The sequence below is a fragment of the Cuculus canorus genome, chromosome 1 (assembly GCF_017976375.1).
Source record: "Cuculus canorus isolate bCucCan1 chromosome 1, bCucCan1.pri, whole genome shotgun sequence".
Lineage (NCBI taxonomy): Eukaryota > Metazoa > Chordata > Aves > Cuculiformes > Cuculidae > Cuculus > Cuculus canorus.
The window spans coordinates 79476800-79494359 of record NC_071401.1 but is presented as its reverse complement, the minus strand read 5'-3'; the positions used below and the strand labels follow the sequence as shown (position 1 = coordinate 79494359).

General features: G+C 35.6%; 1 protein-coding gene across 5 annotated transcripts in view; it reads left to right on the top strand.

Moving 5' to 3' along the window:
• Positions 1-17560, top strand: part of AP1S2 (adaptor related protein complex 1 subunit sigma 2) — a 32037-nt gene that overhangs the window by 12064 nt on the left and 2413 nt on the right. For 2 of the 5 annotated variants that reach the window (XR_008453137.1, XR_008453136.1), the window contains one exon: positions 14352-17113. The exons of 1 other annotated variant lie outside the window; for it this stretch is intronic. The gene's annotated coding sequence lies outside the window, so the exon portion shown is untranslated. Of the gene's footprint in view, positions 1-6409; positions 6505-14351; positions 17114-17560 lie in introns of all 5 variants that reach the window. 2 more of the 5 variants (XR_008453130.1, XR_008453123.1) reach the window with 2 other exon arrangements.

The following is a 17560-nucleotide window of genomic DNA, read 5'->3' as shown; positions in this document are numbered from 1 at the left end:
AGTATAAAACTAGTTCGTATATCTGATTTTTGGTTTATAAAACCTGTAAAAGTCTGAGTTCATATTTAGATTGAACTTCCAATAAAGTTGGACTCTTCCTTGAGAGGTTTTATTATTGTCAGCCTGATGCTACATGCATGCTGAGTTTAAAGAGGGTTGTTAAAATAAGTTTGTCACAACTGGAGCCTTCTTGGTATTTTCAGTGAGTTTCTGCTTCTCAGAGTGTTTCGAAGCTCCTAGAATAAAATGTCAAGTACAAACCATTTCTGATAGGGTGGTTGTGTCTTTGTTTTTGACTGTCAGATTCTAATTATGTCCAACAAAAGGACTTTTATTTAGCCCTGAATACTCTTATTACCTAATTTAAAGATTATTAATAATTGTTGAATACACAACATTGTTAATTAGTGATGCTACATACATTAATGTATAATGTACCTTAAAGAACACTTAAACAAAAGAAAATTGCAAGTACATTAAGTGGCTGTTCGTGTGATGTTAAATATGCAGATGCATAAATTGTTAGATAGTGAATGAGTGCTTAATAGCTTTGACTACTTGCATTTTTGGTGGCAGTCTTCCAGAATATGCTTCTGTTTCTGAGCACCTACTTTGATTTGTCATTAAGTTCTTGGTGCTGTGCAGTCCACTTAACTAACTGCTAGGGTTTGTGTGACTGAAACATAGTAACTTTTTAATCCTTTTTACCTTTCTTTTCTTGTTAGCACTTCAAGAATGTGCTCAGTTCAAATATTCATTACAAAGGCACACCCTTCCCCCCCCTTTATTGCCACCTGTTAATTTACAAAATTGTCAGTACTGGCTGTGCTATCCATGTGAATTGTAGTAAAAACTAATTATTCCAGTGCTTCCATGCTTTGTGGTAAATCTATTACTAGAGATGCTTCTGTTCAAAAGAACGCTGTTGTGTGTCGATTTGATAATTTTATATCTTGTTTGGTATAAAAAATTTAAATACTTAACTAGCGATTATGAAGGCATGCGTTTCTGCAAAGATGGTCTTTTTGCTTGTTTGAACAACTTGATTATACTGAGGGAAGAAAATTGGCAGATGCAGTATGTTCTTGCATGAGTTATATACATGTAGTGTGTGGAACAGCTAAAAGATTGTGCATGATTTCATAACACTTAGTTTTTTAAGGCATGAAGCTAGTAATAGAATATGTTTTATAAAAAAGAGGATTTTTTTTTTAATTAGATGTTTTAATTGCTGTTTTTATTTGATAGTCCAAGTAATTCACTATGGTGCTTGGAAGTTCATGGTCATGCACTGTGCTAACCTGGTAAAATTAAGGAGTTAATTCTTATATCTAAATGAGGCAGTTTTTTGCGTATTAATGCAAAACTGTACAGACTCGCATATCTTCATTTGTAAAAAAAAGTTCCTAAATTTTGGCTTTGAGTGAAAATTGTTTGTTATTTGTTCTGTGTAGTTCATGCAAAAGTGTTTTGGGAATTATCCCCATTTTGTCCACCACTATTCCTTTGTAGAAAGTGTGTATTCTTCTAGTAGGTGATTGCAGAACATCTAAAATACTTAAAGACATATCTTTTGTTTTAGAAGTGGTATTTCAGTGAAAAGGACAGTAGTTCTATTGACAAATCACACTTGTTCCCATCGCTATTTTAGTAATGATTAAAAGTTTAAAAGTTACGTGAGTGTATTTTTTCTTAGGATCTTGCAGTTTGGCCTAAGGTAGTATCTGCTAGTCCTTCTACATGAAGAATAATAGCTACTCCATCAACTAACCTTATTTCCTTTTGCTATTTCAAGCTCTCGCCTCATCCTGTATCCAGAAGGGTGCTCAAATTGCTAATGTCAGCTGACTTGTCCTAGATGCTTAGGGTTGCTATGTAGACTTACGCTTTTCATTTTAGAATAAGCATCTCTGGAAAAGAAAATTGGGTGAATTTCCTACATATGCCATGAAGTGGGGTTTTTTTCTCTTGGAGACAAAATAGGCTAATTGGAAACTGTAAGTTTAAAGCTAAGCATAATGGTGGAGAGATAGTATTAGGTTGTCCTTGAGATGTGACAAAATAAAGGAACCTTAGCGTTTGCAATGACAAAAGACAATCCCTGTTACTAAAGCCTGGAGTAGGTGGGAGTCTATTTTTTTTTTCTCTGGTTTGGTGAAGCAGCCACTGGAAGCGTCTGTTTCTTACTAGTCTCTACCCATATTTAATGCAATTAATTCAATCTTTACTCAATGTTAGCTCTTAAATATAGACTACTGAAATAGACTGCCTTCCTAAGTTGGCAGTGACATTCACCTGGGCTATACTGGTATTCCTTCTGATGTGAAGCAAGAATTAATAATGAAATCTTGATTGTATTGGAGATCTGACTGCCTTGATTGTGGTCTGTTCTTCGTGTGTGACTTCTGGCTCTGTTTCAGGTAGTCAGCTTGGCTGGTCAGTTCTTTACACTTAGGTGTTTGATTTTAGGCATAGATAAAAATCTGTAATTACACTTTAGAAAACTTGTGTGGGCACCTAAGAGTTACTTAAGGATTAGGAGATTGCTGCAGTTTTTTGATTGGGAATCCCAAATTGTGGAAGATGTGGTAAGTTGTTATAGTGTTTTGGTAGCTGGCACTTTTGTAAAATGTATTTCAGACTTCCTTCCCTGTGGATGTTGGATATTTAGCAGGAAAGAGGTTGTAATGCAGTTAAATTTTTGATCTTTTTGTTTAAATATGAAGTGTATGCTTTGTCCATTTATAGTGAAGGTATTGACTCCCACAGATTTATTTAAGAATAAAGTGAGCTTATTTATGGTGTTGGTTCTAGACATTATTTAAGAACCTGGACTAAAACTGTTTCTAATTGTATGTGTTAGGTAAAGTCTATACATTAGCAGAATAAATAAGTCCAGTTTGGGAATGCATATAATTTCTTTCTTTTTTGTGATATTACATGTTTCTTGATTGTGCTTCTAAAAAGCACCCACATTTTGAAGTAGTAGGTAAAGAAATATTTGTGTGTGGAAATGGCTTTTTGCAAGATACTGTGTGGTAGGTGGGTGGGGTTTTTACTCTAGTCTTGGGACTAAAATTTGAATTGTTCTTAAAGACTTGTATAGTTTTGTCACAAAACATATAAATCAAACAAGATAAAGTGTATTGGCCGTAAGTAAAGGGGTCAGTTGCTCTTATTTTTATTTTCCCCACATCAGTTGAACAGATAATTATTGAATGAAGTAGGCCTTCTATACATGTTTGTCTACAGTCGAGCTCTCTATAACATTGTGTATATAATGTGCTTTGCTTCGGAAGAATTTGTTTGTACCTTGTCTTAGGAAAATTCCCATATTTGTTCTTCAGTTATGACACAGGGTTATTCTTATGGTCATAAACTACACTGCTGCTTAAATTTAGTTTTAGAAGGATGGAGAGCGAGGTGATACGAAAGTTACAAAGTGTTTGTGTGGAACTGCACAAGGGTTGCGTTTTCAAATACGTCAGTTAAAGTTCCAAACCTTGTCATGCTATCATCTGTTCTTTATTATGTTTTGTTAATCACTGCTTTTTGCAGCATTCAGTTCAAGCAAAATGTGACTTAAAATCTTTATAGAGCTGCTTTTCTTGCTTCATATATTTGCTTATGGCTGTCTTGCTTGTCATTGACCATACTGTAGACTACGGAGTTCATAAAATCACTGATAAGACTAACCAACAGGTTTTTTTAAGAAGTCCTTTTAGCTTCATAAGTACTAATACATTCATCTGGACTTTAGATGGAATGAACTGTAAGAATACGCATAATCACGAATCACAGGAAAGTTCTCTTTGAAACAAGCCTCTAAATACAACTAGCTGTAAATTTAATAGTAGCAGACAGGTCTGTACACTTTTTTTCAGAAGTGTTTCTATGTTTTTAATAGATATTTTTGAGCTCTCCTCCTTGTCCTGTGGAGTAGGCTTTCCTGCAAATACTTAACAAATCTTACTCTCCTGTTTAATAGGAGTTCATCCAGAAATTTAGTAGTGGAACTTGTATCTTTGTTTTTCTCCCGAGTAGGAACGGCAGGAGGGGAAGATAACCTTTCCAGATCTAAATGTCTCTTGAAAAACTGGCATTGAGTGTCTGGGAAGTTATTGTCCAATACTTCACGCTCCTCCCATTCTCAGGCTGCTTTTTTTTCTGATGACTTAAATATTGTATTGGTCTGTGAGTCTTTTAATTATTTTTTTTTTTAAATGTAGTTAAGTTTATTAGTGTTCTTTGTGAAGTTTCTGGGCTTTCTGGATGTGTCAGTGATGCCTGGAATTTATCATAGATTTGCAGGCTGTGATTTCTAAGTGCTTTAGAAATCCAGTTGTCTTTCCAGAAACTTTTTGTTAGATCTTAATGTATCCTTGGCTTTATGAATTGAAAATGCTGAAAGCAATCTGCTTTTCATCTGAGCAGCTTCTGTGCAGACCTTTACAATACCGTTTTAGTAAATGCATCTTCATAATATTCTCCATTTCCTGACTTTTGTTTGGTGTGTATGCATGAGTAGTGCATACTGTTAAACAAATGAAATGCTGATTAGAAGTTCTTAATCAACAGGTTGTGAGGAAGAAGTCTTAAGTATTAAATATACATTCGGTGAGTTTTGTAAATAGAAACACTAGGTAGTCTCATTTATAAAACAAATTAGTATTTGTGAAGTCCTTGCTGTCTAGTAACTATTTGGTACCCGCTTTGATGTGAATTCCAGTACTAATCAACTATATCCACTTTGCAAAACTACCTGTGAAGTCAATCACTCATTGATATAAGCAGTCCTTGTAGAACCGTTGAGGGCATATTAAGTCCCCCAAACTCCTCATAGATTATAATTTTATTAAGGGTATATTTATTATCTGTACACTGAACTGATAGGTTTTTCTCTAGAGATGTTTTTTTTCTTCCTGTCTGCAGGAGCACTGCATCAGAGTAATAATGATAAAAATTTTAGCACTGCTGCATATGCTATAGCTGTTTTCAGGAGCTTGGTCGTGTGCTTTTGGTCAATAAACGTAGTAAATTCAGTGAGCAATTGCAGGAAGCTGCTTGACAGTAAGGAGTATCTTATCTTCAAAATTAGATACTCTTTCTGAATGAGCACATTAATCTGCATTTTAATAGAACATGTTCCCTGAATCTGGCAGAATGCTGAAAAAAGCAATGTTAATGTTTGAACCTTGAGATAGTGAGGAGAAAATACCATTTTTACTGTGGTGTCTGAGATGTCATGTTGCAGTGATACTAACCTTTCCTAAAATTTTCACTATCTGTGAAGGTGGTTTTAGAGTGCCGCGGAAGAGTAGGTGAAAAGAATATGAATGTTCCTGGAGGCATCACATTGTGTTTGTTTTTTTTTAGCTTCTCATTTCTTTCTGGTCTTATCTGTGCGTTGTACAGATGAGGCACATTGCTGGTGTGTGTTTTGGGACTTTTATTTATTATTTTAAAGGGAGCAGTGGTGTTTTCTTGCCAAGCTGTCCGGCAACAGTCTGGTGATGGACATCCAGATGCATTAAACGTGTCTTAAATCTGAAAATTGTATTTTAAAAAGACAAAAGTCTGAGAAGACCTGTTGTTTAGTTATTTTAGAAATTGAAGTATGTTTGATTTATTGATTTAACAGATGGATTACAGTGAAAAAATTCAACTTTTCGCACCAAGCATTACTACATGAAAATGGCTTATCATATACAGCTCAGCAAGTAACAGTGATGACTTAAAAGTGAATATGATTAATAGCTCTTGAATTCAATTGTTTAAATTATATCAGAGATGGTAGATAAGTTGAATGAAACTCTTGTTTCCTTTCTTGAAACAAATCTTACTTTAGTATCAGTGTTAATAATACTATGTGAAACTTTGTCGCTGAATTAAATATATATAAATTTGGTAGCATCCTATTCTATTATGCTCTCGATCTGTTATCATAATAACTGATCTTAAGTTTTCTTTTTAAAAAAATGTTTGAATTAATATTCCTTCAAGCACAGGCGAAGCTTTCTAAACAACTTTTGAACTTACTCTTCTAAAATGCTAGTATCCTTTTGTCATTTTAAGAAATGGAAAAAACTTGAGGATTTTTTTTAAGGCATCTATTTGCAACCTTTGAACAGATGGCCTTTACTGATGCATTTCTGATTTTTGCTTTCTTACTAGTGGATTTTTAGCAAGACCTAATAATTTGTATTAACCTAGGAAGTAACAGTAGCTGAAAGATGTTTGGGTGAAATAACTGAATTTCATTTGCATATAGTTTAGAATATTTTCTAACTATTGTTTTAAATGGAAATAAGCTGTAAATAATTGGGTGGATGTTGGGTGTTTTGTTTTTTTCTTTTTTTTTAAATAGTTGGTATTACATTTTCATTGCTGCTTGATTTTGTGTTTGTAGAGCCAGAACGAAGACTGGGGAGGTTTGTCTGAGGATATCTTATGATTAAGAACAATCTAAGGCATTAGTCCTTTTGACCCCCATCTAAATGATTGGTAACTACAAAGTTTACCATTTTGGTGGCATGGATTAAATGGGTGCTATGCGAAGACTGCTGCACGTGTAATTAAGTCCTTGCAAGGGTAAATAGAAAATGGGTGATGGGCCTAACTTCCTGCAACACTTGCATGATGGTCTTTGAAAAGTGCTTTGAGTGTTACCTGTTATTTTCCTTTTTTGTACTAACCGCATCAACTTCAAGTGTCTGACTTCTATTAGCTTTCCTTGGTGTTGATAATTAAGTGGGATAATGCAAGATAGAGAAATGGATACCATAACTAATAACTAAACAGATGTTTGGCTTTGTTTACTTACAATGAGCCCATGTAAATGTGTATTTACTGGAAAATGAGCTGTTTACATCTGCTGTGCAAAGAAAATTGGCCCTAAAAAGACTGGGTGCTGCTGCAATTGACTATGTATCAAGTGCCGGATGCTGCATGACAGAACAAAGCTTATTTGCATATATAGTGCATTGCAACATATTTTTGTCCAAAGCATAAGTGGAATACATTGTGGCAGTCCTACTAATAAAGGTAAGATTTTATTTTACATAAGGCAGGTTCAAAACACACATGAAAATGATTTGCTGGAGAAAATGTAATTAGTCTGCTGCTTATTTGATATTATGATAAACAAGTAGTTCAGTGAACAAATCGGCTTTTGTAATGTGGAACTGCAGTAATAGATCTAATTTCACATGCAGCTTTATAAACATGAGGATTTAGTTTTCTTTTGTCTGGAAACTATCACAGTAGACAAATATTTTATAACATGTTCAAAATCAAAGTCACTGTTGGTGTTTGGCTATTTTTACCACTTAAAAATTACCTAGCATATGATACAGCTGTTGATCTCTTTTGGGAAGTGAAGAGTAGATAAGAACCTGATTGCATGTTAGACCTGTAGAATTTAGGAAGCTTACAAGTCATTTGTTCAAAATAGAATTTCTTATATGAGTTTGGATGTATACTAAAACAACAATACGAACTTAAATGCTCAAGCTTGACTTTGTTCCAGAGTGTTTTTCCCCGTGTTTACTGCTTTCTGTCTTCTTCATGATAACAAGTACATGTACAAAGAGTGTGAGTCTTGTGGTGAGGCTAGTATTAATAATGCAACTGTAAAAGTTTCCTTGTGATTAGAACTTTAAAAAGTATTTATATTGTTTTGGGCCTATGCTTAACATAGAGCTTTTATTTAGTCTTAAATCTTTTTTGTCATCTTGCATGGCTATAAAGGCCTATTCTGGAATATGCAAGATCAGACTTGGAGAATTTTGTGTGACTTCAGTTTACTTGTCTACAGCATGTCCATGATGAATTCTATGTATGGGCACAGCTTTACTCGAAGAAATGTGCTTTGTCACCATTAGTTTAACCAATGTCGTTATCGGATGCCCATAGGATACTTCTTCTGATACTGTTCTTTGGAAGGAGTGAAAGAGTAGTTTTTGCATACAGAGCTTAATTTACACAATTATCATGACTCCACAGAATATGGAGAAATGGGGATGACGTCCGATGGGATGAGCAGAGAGAGGCGGGTAGATGGTCGCACCTAATAAAAGATGGGGATAGTTTGCTGGCAGGAAGGAACTGCAGCTTATATATAGGAATGAAGATCTATGGTAAAGATCATCTGAGGTAGTAAAGGTTGTCTTTGGGCAAGGGGAGGAGTTTTGCTCATAGCTTCTGTGTTGGATTAACCTAATATTTAACTAATGGGTTATACAGCTTCAAATTACTTAATCTGTGTTATTCTGTCAAGTGTGAACAAGCTCTAACTGAGTAGATATTGTGGTTTAGAGGGCTGTTTCAAAGATAATCACTTGTGAACTAGTGTGAGTTCTACATGTGCCGTATGGCAACTTTAATAAGCCACGTATTTAAAGGCAATCTATTCCATACAGAATTTGGTGAATTTTAAGGTAATCCTTGTATAATGTTGAAAAACCTAAGTGATATACAACTAGTCAGGGTGAATTTTTTTTAATTGCACTCTCTAATTCTGCTGAATAGAACTTGGGCTTTCTATTAGGGGCAGTTTACAGGTGGTAAAGTCATGGACTTGAGTCAGGGTGCAGTTTCTTCATCACCTAAAATCATGCTGACCGTCACTCTTGTTGAAAAGGCCAAATCCATTCCTGCTGCCACCTTTGTGGTGGCGCTTGTGTTGATCTACTTGTCCTGTGTTTATGTAGCTCCTTGTTTGTTTGCTAAGACTAAGTATATGCAGGAGAGCATGGGGGAAGTGCCAAGTGGAGGAAAGCAGTGGCATTGAGAAAGGGAGGTAAAAAGCAGCTGCTTTTCGTGACAGCCAGGACTTTTACTAGCTAATAGTGTAACTTAAATTGCCTTTAGTTTTTTAGGAATCCCAGTATATCTTAAGTGTTTTTAAAAGACAGTGTTCCCCGTGTAGCTTGTCTACTCATGTCTATTGTGAAACCTCAAGTGAACTAGCACAGTTAGGTAAGTTCTGATTCACCTGTCTTATACTACATCCCTGCCATTGACTTGAGTCAGTGGGGCAAGGAGCTTCAGCAGCAGTACTGACCTATGGAGTTTTCAATTCTCCTTTCCTTCCCTTTTTCCTTTTTGCCACAGAAACTGTTTATATAGCTGCTGTAGAACTGGATTTCAGATGCACTTAAAGTGATCCAATTTAAATTGCTCATTTCTAAAACCGTACAGGCAGCAGTTTTTCTTTTCCATGTTTACAGTTTGGCCCTGCAAATATTTGTCCAAACAACTGTAATATAAGAAGGCAAAGTACAGCAGGAGCAGGAAGGAAGGGAAATGCTTAAATGCCATTGCCATGGAAGCTGAATGATATTGGATGTGACATGGCTTGTTACTGCAGTATATTCTGGTCATCCCTTCAAAGATAGTCCTGCAGTTTAAGAACTGGTTCCTTGAGAGAAGGGGAGTAAGTAATGCAAACCTGTAGCTGCAGTGCAGTGTTGGAAGAAAATGGAAGAAAGCATTAATGAATCCTTACGTGTGTAGTTTGGAAAACTGCCAAATATACAGACACTGGGATTATCTGATTGGGAGCTCAGTGGTTTTAATAATTCTGGCTCTAGCTTCACAATACAAAGTATTCAGCAGTAGTATTTGCCTAAAATGTGTTTTTGTGGAAGGGAAGCAGAGTCTCTAGTGGATACTTAGTCTAATCTTTAAGGGTAAGAATGGTTCTATCAGTTCTTCATATCTGGCTGCACAGCAACTGATTGGTGGGTATAAAGCACTGCCTCCCAGAGCGATTATCACCTCTGATCCAGTGGATCAGAATAGCAACTAAGAAGCAGGAAGCACCCACTATTATCCAGTTACAGCATGTAAGGTTCTTGCTGATATTTTTACTTCTGCTTTTGAGAGGGAGGCAGGCAGGCCACTGCTGGTCTATGTCATATCCTCCTGCTCTGGTCTCTTGAGGTAATGTTTTGGAGCTTAAGTGTGTAATATGCTAGGGTGCTTTGCTGAATAAGACTTGCATAATTTGCTGTTTCAGAATCTAGATTTGGGTCGTTTTTTTTTGTCCTTTCTGTATACTAAGCTGTTGACAAGATCTTGACTGGGAATTGACTTTGTAGGATTGTTCTTTGTCTTGGAACAGCATCATAGTTGATATTGGTCTTTAAACATCTTAAGACCTCATGGATATTTCTAGGTTCTTAGAAAAAGCACGTTGTTGTCCTTTGAAAGTAAAGTGGAATTTTCCTAATAACCTTGTAACTGGAATTTCTGAATAGTTTGCTTCCCAGTCTTTGGTTAGCTGTTACACTACTATTTAAATCTCTGAGAATGCGAGTGAATAGCAGCAATTTCCTGAAGCAGCCTTTCATTAGATATATTTGCTAATAAAGATTCAGAGGTAGAGTATAAAATTAATTGCTTCTGAAGCATTGCTAGAGTGCTTGCTAAATGTTAGCAAGTCTTCCTACTGTAAGAACTTCATGTTTCTAAACAAACCATTATTCCTCCTTTCCCCAATAGCTTACTTCTGTAGAGTTGTTTCCGAACGGCTGTGCACTCCATGGTCCTACATCTTCTCTGCTGTTTAGATGCTAGGCAAAAAAAAAAAAAAGCCAAGCAGTTATCAAAAGACAGCTGTTATAATTTTTGCCTGCAGTTTAACGTGGCTTTTCTTCATAGGCTTTGTGCCAATACTCAGGGAAAGAAGTTAATACAAAAATTTACGCAAACTTTCCCTGGTGTGCCAAGTATTCATGAAGTCTGTCACTGCTATAGAATGTCAGTAAAATGGCAGCACTGCAAAACACTGAACTTGAGTTACTTTTATATGGGCATAGACCATTTCTTTCTTTCCCTGTCTTTCTTTCTCCCCTGAAGAACTAAGACTGATTTCTTGTCTACTGCAGATATAAAATAGCTTTAATTGCAGCAAGATAATAATTTTGAAGTACATGATAGACAAATTTTCCATTGGAGATGTTAATGAAGCATTTAAGTAGATTGCCTGGGGGGCATTAAAAAGTTTCCATCACTGGATATCTTTAACAGATTAAGTATCTCCAAGAATGTTACTTGTATGCCGTTTAGGGGACTGAATTAAATGAAGTCCCTTCTAATTTTAGTTTGATTATGATTTTTAATTAGCTTGGTCATAACATAGTTGGCTGAGAAAAATGTCATCTAGGTTGGGCTAGCTAAATAGTTCTGTTGACTCAAATCAACACGACCGTTTTTCTAATTTAAAACATCTCTAATGATTCAGGCTGGAAATTTCAGATAGTATTATTAGCTTTTTAAAATGAGTTGTAAACACAGATGTCAGTTTGGAAAACATGGGTTCTGGTAACTTCAAAACACTGTGGAACTGTGATGTGCAGCTTGTAGAGCTATTACTGCTGTAGCAAAGCTACGATCGAAGACCTATGTGTTAAAGTCAGGTGAACCATTTACATCTAAATTTTTAAATAACTGATGATTTTTTCAGTGGAGGTGTTCCATGTTAGTTTGCCATTGCATTGCGCTTTGAGGATACTATTGCCTCTTCCCTCGCTGCTAGATGAAATTGTTTATGAACTCATTAGATCCAGATAGCTAGCTATGTTAAGAGTGTGCTTCACAGGCTCAGATGTTCTGAGGTTTGCAGAGCCTTACAGAAGGAAAACAAGGTACTCTAGATTCTGGTTGTAGAAGTTGACATATGCCCTTTTCCTGAAATTGCTTTTTTTTGATAGTTGAACCAGCAGGCTAATTGCTCTGGAGACAATGTGGCAGGGAATGCAGTAAAAAAAAAAAAAAAAACAAACAAGTTTTAGTTGGAGCTTGTGAGATACTGTAGTTCTGTGATGACAATTTGTCAAATCTTTATTTTCCCTTCTGTTGTTTGTCAAGCAGCCCACAGTCTCAGACTCTCTGCACGTGATGGTCTTAGATGTCCACAGGGGAATACAGAGGTCTGTCTGAAACTCCAGTGTTTTCCATTTCCCAATATTGCTGTCTTATCCCTTCATATCTCAGTTGCTGTTGTCTTCCATTTAATCTTTTAGATTCACCTCTAATGTCAGTTTATTGCTAGTCTAGTTGGAGGTGGTGTTTACATGTTCTGTAAGCTAAAAAGCTACCAGCAGTGAAATAACCACTTTCTTCCTGTTATCTGACAATCTATCATGCTTTATCAGTAGATAATGTTTGTCAAGATGAGACACTAATCCCATAACAGTAATTTGAGTCAGTCATCTAATTTTGTGTACCAGAATTTTCACATTGAAGACAATTAATTTCTCAAGTTATAAACCACTGAAAATAAGAACAGGATGGGGAATACCTAGGAGTGTGGAGGAGGTCAGAATTTGGAAAAGTACTAGAAGGTAACAAGTGAATAAACATTAAATGAACACTTCTATGTTGTTATTTGTTCATACCAGTTATGTAAAAGGGAACATGGTCAGTGATTCTACGCTAAAGAGTGTGCCAAAGTGTGAGCGCAGCCTGGGATAATCTTTGAACACAACAGTGAATGATAATCAGCCTTGAGAGTGCTAGAAAAGGAGATGCTCATTCTTCTTTCTGTCTAGAGAGCTATGGTAAAATTGAGAAGAAATCTCTTAAGAGATTTAACAAGCATTTCAGTGAAGACACTAACTTTGGCTCCAGGTTTCCAAAGGTGAAACACTAGAAGACATGAGGTTTTTTTGTTGGTTTTTTTTTTTCCAAGGAGGAGATTTACGATCACATGTGTGCATATATTTTATAGGTGAAAACTGAAAATATGAAGCTGTAAAATTGGGCATTTGAGATTGTAACAATAAATGCTTGGTTTTCAGTTGTCTTCATGTGAATGTATATCATGCCAGCAGTGTAAGTAGAGCAGAAATTTTCCATAAGTACCTCTCTGGGAGTCTTTTGTTTGTGGAGGCTCTAACAATTCTAGAGTTAATATTTTCTTTTTGGTCAGAGCTCCTACTCCTTGGGGCTAGTTCTGTATACTATTGTCATGCATTTCCTTTTCAGTTAGGAATATGCCTCAGCATTTAGTTAAGTGTAGGCTGACACTTGAATTAAGCAGTAAGTTTGAGTGGTTTTAAGAGTTAAAATTCATGTTTGTAGTTCTTAATGAAAAACTGAATTCTTTTGAGTTGTAGCAAAAATCACAGCAGACTTCATAGAACTTGTTTGCAGCTGTCACTGGGCTGTGGGTGCTATTGTTTTGAGAACTACTGGATTTGTGGTTCGCTTGTTCAGAATAATTTTAACTACTATGGAATAATGTTTGGATTACTGGTACTGAAAAACAGTATAAATCCTGTAAAGCTTCTGTAATACTTTTGTTGTGCTTATTTATAATTGCAGATTACGGTTTAAAAATATACAAGCTTCAATGTGTGAATAAATTGAGATGGCACAGGCGAAATTGTTAGGTGTAGAAGTCATGGGAACTTTCTCAATTCTGTTTTAAGACTAATAATCTTTGGGGGGTAGGAGTCTAAAATGGATTAAAGATTTTAATTGATTTGTCATGAAAGTTCCTAGTAGATATGCAGAGTTGTGTGTTGTGCTTTTTAAATTTTCTTTTCTCGGCAAAAGATGTGTAATGAGTGTGGGGGGCTGGTATGCTGAAATTGCTATTACACCAATAAAAACGTCTTCATCTGTCTTCAAGGCACAGATTTTAATACAAAAAAGTGACTGTCGATTGCTTTCTAACTAATCTTTCAACTAATTTTATACTAATGTTCATGCTAATAATATAAGAGAGTAAGTTCAGCAGCATAATTCAAAAGCAAAGAAAACTTTGCCTGCTGTGAGATGTGGCTCAGGCAGCTACAGTTTTTAAACAGGCACTCTTTGATAGAAATATCATTTTTGTCACAAGTGATGCCACTGCTGTACTGCCCCAGCATGGTGCTGCTCACCACTGTTCTAGAGGCTTGTTGGCACTGTGTTTAACAGAGCAGATATGGTAGGTGATGTCAGGTGATGTCAAAAGTTTCCTTAGCCCAGTGCCCTGTCTCTGACAGCAGCCAATAGTTGATGTCTACAGAAGAGACTAAAATGGAGCAAATATAGGGTGATTCATCTCTGGAACAGTGTCTTGATGTCAAACAATTTTTTGGCTTAGGAGAAACTCTAAACTTACATAATACCATAATTATGTGAAGTTGTCCTGTATGTTGTTGGACCCTGCATGCAGGTATAGAGGGAATGAAACTATGGTCATTCCTTGGAGGTCTAGAGTAGCCAAAATATTTTATTTCTGTATCAAATGTCCTTTTCATGTCAGAGATACAACAGTGAGATAATATTTTTATTTTCTTGCATATCTGTCCACCTTTCTATTATGTATAAGAATATGTACATTTCTTTTGTAGCCACGTCATGAATACTTTAATGTCCCAGTGTACTAAATGGCTTCATTCATCATGCATGCAGAATTGCAGAGGAGATAGACCTGTGACTTAATCATGGCAGAACATTATCATCAGCCTGGTGAATCCAGTCATCTTGAATCTAATAAGAGTTCCACATCCATTCTCTGCTGTTGTACTTTCCTCTTTCCCCTCTGTTTTACAGTGTTGTCTCTTCACATGTCTCATTTCAACAAATCTTATGTTTGTTGGTATATGGTTTAACATTTTTACTGTGTAAGCCTGAAGTCTTATGTTTAAAAGTTTTGTAGAATTTTCTGACATAAACATTGATAAACTGCAGCACCGATACTGTAACATGACTTGACCTGTGTTTATCTTTCAAATAAGCTATGGTGGTATTTAAATATACACCTAATACTTGTAGGTAAAGTTAATATTTGCAGGGAAGCTAGTGAAGGCAGTAGTATGTGAAAAGTGTATACACACAAGTATTAAATGATGCTACAATTCTACACAGACTTTGCATCTTAAAGATGCACATAGCCTTTTCTGAGATAGGCATGATGGTGTAACTGACCTTAGGAGGAAGGCAGAATTGATTAGGGTAAGAGAACAACTTATGTAAATCTGAAGTGACAACATTTGTATTTAAATGCTTAAAACACTCCTGTGAGTATTTGAACCATTGCTGCTACTGAAGGAGAGAACAAGCCCATTGCTTTACAGATGGTTAGGGTTGGAAAGAATTTGTTTTTTAAAGTCTGTTAACAGCATACTTGAAATAAGTCTCCTTTGACTGGCATTTCCAGTTTTAAGCGCAGACTGCCTTGTATGTCAGAACTGCCACAAGGATGAATATAATAAGTACCTTTCAATTAAAGTGTGGGCAGAGTGAGAGGGCATGCATTGTGTCCTCTATTTGCCTTGTCAAAAAGAAATTTGTTTTCTAAAACCAATGCTGTTTTTGAAAACTGTTTAATTAGCAAGGAGGTGGTTACTGACCACAAACAGCTGATTCCACGTGCTATATGTGGTAATGCACTACCTTTCAAATGTTAAACTGACGTAAAAATGGGAGATGTAGGGGATTAGACAAAAGATTTGGATTGGATGTGCAGCATTCTGAAATCTTAGAAAACAAGATCATAGGAGTGGTTTTCCATTTCCAAGTTTGCCTTTTTTCTGTAAGACATTAACAATGTGTTTGAATGTCTGGTTAATGCTGCTTTAGCCTGCATTATTTCATGCCTGTTGGCTTAAAATGCTGTGCATTGAGCTGTAATGAGATGCTGTTTTTCTTGTTATCTGTATACAGCTGCTTGCTTCTAAATGACTAGGTAATGAATTAGCTTTCCTGGCATGTTTGAAATAAAGTATTGCATGCACTTTTGTCTCATGTGAATGACTTTTTTTTCCTCATCTGTTCTGATATACTTCAAATTTGCATTGTTTGCCTTGGGTGATTCTGAGCTGCAGGTAGTGTATATTATATTATTGCAGAATGTTTTCCATAACAATTGAATAAAATGTTTGATGCTTCCTAAAACAACGTGAACAAAACATAATGTAATTCACTTTTAAGAAAAAAAGTTACAATTGATTAAATTATTCCTCTAGCACAACACATTAGCTGTGTAGGTGTTGCTTTTGAATTTATATGACTGCATGTAGGAAGTGATGTCTGCCTCAAGGTTACTGCTGTAGTATTAAAAAAATCATACTGATTTTTACTGGTGAGCTCTCTATGGACAAGTAGCCAATATCCTTGAAATACATTGCTTTAAATTCATAGCCAATGACCTTGATTTACTTGAGGAAATTTAATCTTTAAGTATATGCCTGGTGAAAATTACCCACAACTTTGAATTGGCAGTGGAGATAATTCTAAAGTAGCAGCAGTGCACAGTATTTCTTCATAGCTACTGGGCAACGTCTTTTTTTTCAGATAGTTTTGTAAATATCCTGTTTCACCACTGAGTAACTGTAAGTGTTCTCTGCTGTCCAGTCAATTTGAAACTGAAAAGTTGTATTACAATACTTTCAAGACACTGAAGTTCTTGAGGAGTTATGTTCTGTTTAAATACTCTGAATTCTGTTGCTATAGTTAAGAATATAGGCTTTAAATTGGTGAGCAGAGGAGGCAACATCGTCTAAACTGAATGCAACAAAGGAATCTGGGAGCTTAACAACAGATTATATTAAAATTGCTACATAGACTTTTGACCGGTGTCTCCTTTTGGGGGGGTTTGTGTTAAAAATACACATGTAAATCTTTAATCCTGCCATCCTTTGTTGCTGCAGTTCCAAGAATATTTAAATACTTCATCAATGAGAGAAACCCCACTGTATCTTTTAATGCACAGAGTATCTTGTTTTCAGTTTTAACTTGCCTTTCCCTTGCATTTTCTCATTTGCTGCTGTATTTTGGAAGCAGTCTCAGTGCTTAGAGGTGGCCACTTCCAAGCACTGATGGACTTTTAAATGAAGTTGCACTTAAAATTTCATAGCTTGTTCCTTCAATGCTAAATAGTCTTAGGCATGAACTGAATGGGGGTTGTAAATGTGATGATTTGGTGCTACATAATCCAAGTTGATGAGAGACAATGTTTTGGTGTTACTTGCAAGATTTAAGGCATTTAATTATCTATTATACCGACGTTTTTTAAAATAATATTTAGAAAGTAGTTGAAAAATATTTGCTGCCTTAACTATTATCTGCTTTTTTTTCTGCTTCGTGATATGTCTTGTTTTAGGATGCTAAAGTAAGTTTATTCGTACTCATAGTGTCAGTTTGTTTCTGAAAGGACACAGTATCCCTTTTTATTTACTATGATTTTATTAATTATGGAAAAGGACTGCCTAATATTTCTAATTAAACTACTGTTTCTTTTCAGATGCTGTAGGAATAATGACTACAAAACTGATGATAACCTTTAGAATTTTTTATTAACTTGCACTAAATCTAAACAAAGATTTTTAAGATTAGAATTAACCTAAAACTTAATGGCTGATGTGGAATAATAAAATTCCAATCCTGGCAATGTTTCTAGGGGTCTATTTATTTATGTATGTACCAAGATACCTTCGCCTGGTTTTATGAACTAAGCATGGGACAGGTGTGAAAAAAAAAAGTAGACTTAAGAGAACTTAAGGGATACTGTATCTTAGTTGCATCGGTCATTTCATTCATCCATCTATTCATTTTTCCC